We start from the raw sequence: 6,839 nt of genomic DNA, 5'->3' as shown, positions 1-6,839 counted from the left end.
GTTAAAAAAAAAAGCTATTTCCCCCCGATATTAAACTGTTAAACCAAGACATCCCAGAATTCTGAAATAGCCAGTTCTTTGCTGAACAAAAACTTTTATGTATGTGCAGGTTTGAACAGTGTTTCTTACAAATCAGCGTCACACTGGCAGAGCCTCTGGAGGCGATCCAGTGTATTCTGTGGCAATCTGGGAGGATGTTCTGGATTTTGTGGTAGTCTGTCATTCTTCAGCAGCTATGACTGAACAAATGGAATTTTTCATTAAATGTAAAAAAATGAATAACACAATCCCTACATGGCCCCTTCTGTTTGTATTGCATTTATTTCAGGCCGTTATACCCTGTTCTTGATGTTCCTAGATTTGAAATGGAAAAAGCTGTGATCTCAGCTAAGGAGAAGCTAGGAGAGATTTGGCAGTTGGATGTGCAGGAAGGGAACTGAGGTCGTCTGTCACACTTACTTGAAACCAGCTATGGTTTTCAGTCTGCCATCTCTTCTGTGAGTTTAGGTTAAAGTGTTTTGAGTTTGTGGTTTACACACCATCATGTGAGTAAAGGGGAGATCCTGCTGCTTTGGTCTGTCTTTTTTTTTTTTTTTTTTTTTTTTTTTTCTTCTTCTCCCCCTCACCCCCTGAAGTCCAGGGACAAACCTGCAACCACCTTGCTTGTTCACTTCCTGGAGATACACATGTAGAAGTAATAGTGCAGCACTTTGATCTCGCTCTGAAACCATTCACCTAATAAAGTTTGTAGAGTCCTGTAGTGCTGGTAAAACAAATGTGGTCTGAGGAAATACTTGCCTAATTTATATTAGTAGTAGCACTACCACTGCAGAATCTTTATTTTTGTTTAACAGCTGATAGGTGTTCTCACCTTTCTGTTTCTAAGTACTCAAAGTTTAAAAGTAGCTTAGACCCAAACCAAGAGCAACCATTCCTGCTGTATCCCATCTGCTTCTACAAAACTGCAGTCTTTTTGGTTCTGAGTGTTTTGTTTGAATTTAACCACAAATTGAGCTTCAGACAGCTGAGCTTGGAGAGAGGCTGCTTGAAATAGCAGTGATGTTCAAAGATCTTTTTCCAAGCACAGGAACTTACTTTTTTTTTTTTAGGTGACTTTCTGTGACACAAGTAAATTTTACTACATTAATTTTTTTAAATTAATTTCTGCGTGACTTGATCCTTCAGATCATTCTTTAGAGTGCTGATGGTGTCTTTAAAAGCACAGAAACACTTCTCTCTAAAAATGTGGTTAGGAGAAAAGCTAATTTAGATGGTGTTCTCCTACATCCCATTTTCATTACAGGCCTAATGAGAGCTGAGGTTCTGCTTTTACCAGTCTTGCGGATGTACGTATGCATTTTTATTTTATTTATTCCTCTGTTCTGTTCTATGCTGAACACTAAAGTATGTGGCTGGATGGTGTAGCCAGAACACAGAGGGAGTCTTGGTGTGGGGCAGTACATCCTAAATATCTACTGACCCATGCTTATCTGCCTGTAGCTAAAAATCAGTCTGAATTATGTGGGCTATACTTTAAATAGCTGTCTTCCTTGAACTGCACCCTGGATGCACTGTGAATTGTGTCAGATTAGCAGAGGGTTCCTATTGCAAAGTTTCAAGGTGATGCTCATTAATATGTGGTAAACATGTTTATGTAGGTGATTTTCTCTTTCTCCTTTGGCAGGAGAGGAGGCGTGTGGATAACTGTACATGCACAGGAGATTCCTCAGTGTGAAGCAACACAGAGAGCAAAGGGGAGAGCCAAAGGCTAGTATTCCCCCCAGCACCTTGCTGTCATGATAAAAGCTGGCAGCAGCCTTGCTTATAGCTACAAAATTCTTCATTTTGTAAAGCTTTGAACGTGATTAATGTTCTAGTTAAGTCACATAGACTGGCTGCTTCAGTTACACTTACAGCAGTAAGACAGTTTGCTTTTAAGTGAAGCACTGCATTCCCAAATGGTGCAGGCTAGATTTTTTTTTTCAGTTTTGATTTGTACTGAGTGAAGTAGAAGAAAGGAAGTTTTTATCTTCACATTTGAAGTGAATTTTCTTACGTTTATACATGGAAAAGAAAACCCAAAACATCATCTGTATAAAGATGGTAAGACCAATAATGCTATAGGGGAGCTATATTTTATATAAGGCCCAAGCAGCCCTATATGAACAAGTGAAGTATTAATAATGTGGATGTGGGTTACCCTTACATTCCCCTTTCAAATGGGTTGGCATAGTTATTCACACTTCACCCTTTAAAATGTTACAAAGATTATACTTAAGCAACCAAATATTGATCTGCTTACCTATTGATTTGTGACATTGGCATGATAATGGACTGTAACATCACCTCTGGCCCTCAGTATGTAAAAAAAATTAATGGAAAGCTCTAGAAACTCAGTGCCAGTTCAGCTTGTGCTGACATCCAGAGCCAAACACTACTGGGAGTGGAAGGCATTTTGCTCCTACACATAACAGTTTACAAATTGGTGCCAGCTGCAACAAGTTTATTAAACTGCATGTTTATATGTTTATACACTGTCTCCAAACATGGCTGTGGAGGCAGGGAGAGAGGTGTGGTAGTGCACACAACATCTCAGAGCGACTGGGCTACACTGGTTTAGGAAATCTAGGCAAAGGGCCAGGGTTGTTTCCTGGAATTGCAGCATGCTTGGGCCAGAGGATCCATTCATTGGGAGCAATGGTACCTGATTTGATTTAGTACGGAAAAAACTGTGGAGGGTTTTAATCTGATGGGCAGAGGAGCATCCACCAGGTTGCTAATCCAGTCTGTGTGCCTAATACTTAACCTGGCCCAGCCTGTGTGCAGTATCGGAGATGGCAGCTGACTTGTAGGACAGAGCTGCCTGAAAGGTTTCTGGCTAACAAACCTCAGCCACTCAGTGGTCACCCCCAGATGGCACATCAATGACAGTGCACTGCAAACAGGTTTAGCAGCAGTTTACTCCTGGTCAGAATCAGCCCAGGCTTTTGGTCCTGTTCAGGGGTGCAGACAAACTTTTCTCCAGAAATCACTGGGTACAGCATGAGCCCTCCCCTTCCGCTTAGGTAACAGGTAGTAAAGCACTTTCCTGCTGCTCCTAAACTGTTCTCACAGGTATCTTCTTTGTCCTCAATAAAAGGACAAATAAAGGATGTTTGCAACACAAAGCAGCTCCCTGCCCTGCCTTGGTACAGGCTCTCCCAGACCAGAGGGTAGGATATGAACCTACTCGCTGGTTGTAGCTTGCCCAGTGACAAATGCAGCAGAAAACTAGTTTCTTAGATGTGTTTGCTTCTGGTGTGTCTTTAGCATGGCAGAGACGAGAGGCAGAACTATGGAAGATCCTTTTTTAAGATTCAACAAAATATTTCAGTAAAAAGGACAGGGAATCTGTCTGCAATGACACGACTGCGATAGCAAGAGTACTCCCGCATGAAAGGGCGCAGCAACGTGAATAGCAAATAAAAACAACTTCTAATGGCACACCTAAGACTCACAGTTCAGATACAAATGCTGTCACTCGAAAGACAACTGCAGCTAAAAAGTGGTCACCGTTTTATCTGACAGCAAATTAGGAGAGTATGTACTATTTATATGTGCCTCTGCACCCTGAGTGAAGACAGTCAATCCCATCAGAGCCTATGCCCCATCGCTGGCGAGAAGAGCATGGCACAGATCTAAGACTCCAGGATGCACACACAGGTCTGCTTCTGCAGTGTCCGACTCCTTGGCGCCAGCTGTGAAATCCAAACCCACCAAGAGGTCGGAGTTTCCCAGGAAAAGAAACCTGGTGAGCAGGAAGCGTGGAGCCAGCCCATAGGAAAAGCTGAGCACTGAGGGAGAAGGGAAAGGATCCAAAATCTCACCTCTAACCAGCTGGAGAGTGTTTCTGCTGCAGGAAAGCAGGCTCCATCGCTTCAGGATGGGAATGTGGAGACTGCAGGGCCTGGGGAGGGCTGCGTCGGGGGACGAGTCTGCTCTTTATTCAAAACCAGCAGCAACAGCCGCGTTTTACAAGCCAAGCAGTTGAAATTCATCCAAAATGTCTCCTGAATGGATGCAGTGAGATCAAGTTCTGTAACCACCAGAAAAAGAAACACTGACAGTAGCTGGCAGTTTTGCGTTGTCTGGCCTGACAGCTTCCATGTTGCTTCACGTGGCTCAGCAGCACCTTTCTACAGCAACTTCATCTTCCTGACCTTCTAACAGCAGCGCAGACGCAAGAAATGGATCTCAGTAACTAATCTGTGAATAATAACTACATAAATGGCCTGCATTTATACTAAAACATTTATGCTGGAACATAAGTAGGTGAAACCTCAAACTGTGAGATTGACATTTCAAGTCTTGTTTTCCAAGGCAGTCGTTTCAGAGTTGCTCCCAGGCTCCAAACACTTTTCTTGCAGAGCAGACAGCATATAAATCAACACATAAAAGTCTCCTTCCTACTCAGGCAAAGTGCAATGAAGAAATAATTACAAAGCTGCTACTAAAAAGTTGGGGGGGCACTTCATAATACTGCTCAAAGTTACGAGCTACTACTTGTACCTAGTAACTTTTCCTTCAAGGAGAATTATCAGCCCTGCATGCCAGAGGGAGGTGGTTATCCTAAAAGGCAGTTAAGAGTCCCTGGCAAAAACCATTTAAATGAGAGAATGCAAATGACAAAAAACAAGAGGATGCAAACCACCCCAAGGAACTAGAAGGTTTGAACCTCCTGAGATGGCATGTGCCCAGAGTGCCTTTCTGAAGAATCACTTGGAATTGACTGTATATTGATGAAGTACCATTATCCACACATGCAAGTTACAATTTCATCAGATACAGAGGTAACCGCCTGAACGCTACTTACCATTTGGGACGCACTGACATGCTTCATCTCTTCTTCTCTTCAAAGATACCATATCTGAGCCTTAATTTTCATTTTAAGGCGCTGCTGTACCAACCTAGCAATTATGTTATATATTAAAAGCACATGCTTGTGAGAGGCAAGAACTGCCTCAATAAAACAATGACAGCAAACTGAGCCCAGGCCCAGTCTGGTAGAGTTTTGTTGTTACTGGCAGGGCTGGAAGTTCAAGATGTAATGTGAAGTACTTCAGGCTTTTGAAGGATTTTGGGAACAGACCAGGGTGCCAGTTACCACCTTTTTAGATGCCAGATTTTCACAACCTAATGTTAGGCACATACGGACAGAGTTAGACAAACGTGCCCCCTAGCTCAGAGATCTCTTGGGCCTTCCTCCCAGCCCAGCCCTCCTCTTCCTTCCCCCTCTCCCCATGCAGCCCAGCTTCTCCCATGCTCTGCCGCATTGCTGAGCTGATGGAGCCCAGCAGAGCAAACTCCTACTGTCTCATTTAATGGTATCTCAAACACATCAGCAACCCTCTGCCTCATGCCTTCCAGGCCCGAGTCTCCCATTATCTGTTCTTTTTCTCTACACAACAGCAGCATGGCCAACTGATGGCTTTAGCACATGACTGGGGGATGTGTGGGCAAGGAAAGTGGGGGAGAAGGGGGCAGAGGGGGCTGGGACCCCAGCACCGAGCCCCATGGCCCCGGGCACCCATGCTGTTGGCAGCCGAGGCTCCCCCCAGACCCAGGCTGGGGGCTGACACTTGCCAGAGACTGCAAGGGGTGCAGCCACCACCCCTTGGTTTGGGGGAAGCCAGGAGGATTTGGACCCTGCTGTATCACTTGTCCTCAGGCCAGGGAACACACCTGGCCTTGGTTTGGGATTTTGTAGTGGCATTTCCCAAGCCAGGCCTGTGTAAGGCCACGGCAGGGGTCTGCAGGTGCAAGAGAGAAATTCTCTTAAGACCTGACACCATTCGTTCACACTGGGATCCAGCTGCGTGCCCAGTCATCCCACCTGCCCCGCAGCACGCCGTGAGGATTCCCTCTCTTTGGAGGAAGCACTGGAGATGCAGTATCCTAAAGACTCATTTGTGGAGCAAGAGGATCCAATTTAAGCTCATATTCCTGCTACTTTCAACTAACTTACGAAATTCTAAAAAAAAAAAAAAAAAAAAAAAGGATCTCCACTCAGCGTCAGATCAATGGAAAACACACCACAAGGAAGGTTTCACAACTGCTAACAGGAGGAGGAACACAACTGCCAACACAATGCCAGCGGTCAGTGCTCCACCCCTGCCCTGGGAATCTGGAAACGCTTGTGTCAGGACTGGAAGCCACAGAATAAAAGCCCTGGCCTTCAGCTCACTGGAAAATGTTATAAAAACACACCAGGAACCAGCTAACGGTATAAAGAAAAAAACCGCAAACAGTTCTGAGTAATGTTTAAGATAAATTCATACAGCAAATTCAAGTCTGCCTTAAAGAGAAAGTAACTCCTGAGTATCTTACTAACAGAAAGAAAAGAGCACGAGTGCATTCTTCACTGCTTGTTTAGGTTTTCCCATTTGTTTCCACTAATGGAAGGATCACAAATAATTTAAACCAACACAACAGCAGTTACTCTGTTACTCAGTACACAAAGCTCAGAACACAAGGAATGAATCTGGAGCACACAGCTTTTGGCAGTTTCTTACGTGAAGTCTCTTACAGAGGTCTAGAAACAATCCTGCCCACCTTTCAGTTCACTCACTCCTCTGCTCCCCTGCTTCTAGAAACACGTGTTACTTGTTTCCCCAGGAACACCCCACAGTCAACCACCACGGAAATTTAGCAACTTGCCCTAAGACTGGGGCGTTCTGAGCAGTGGGCCGTGCACACAGCTCGTGTCCTTACTGGAAGCCTTCTGAGCACGGCACATGCTCACTCGTATCCCATTTTTTTAACAAACTGTAACAAAGCAATAGCAAACTGTCGCTCATTTT

This window comes from Falco naumanni, chromosome 5, assembly GCF_017639655.2.
Source record: "Falco naumanni isolate bFalNau1 chromosome 5, bFalNau1.pat, whole genome shotgun sequence".
Taxonomy (NCBI): Eukaryota; Metazoa; Chordata; class Aves; order Falconiformes; family Falconidae; genus Falco; species Falco naumanni.
The sequence above is the reverse complement of the archived record's forward strand: the minus strand, read 5'-3'. Positions refer to the sequence as shown.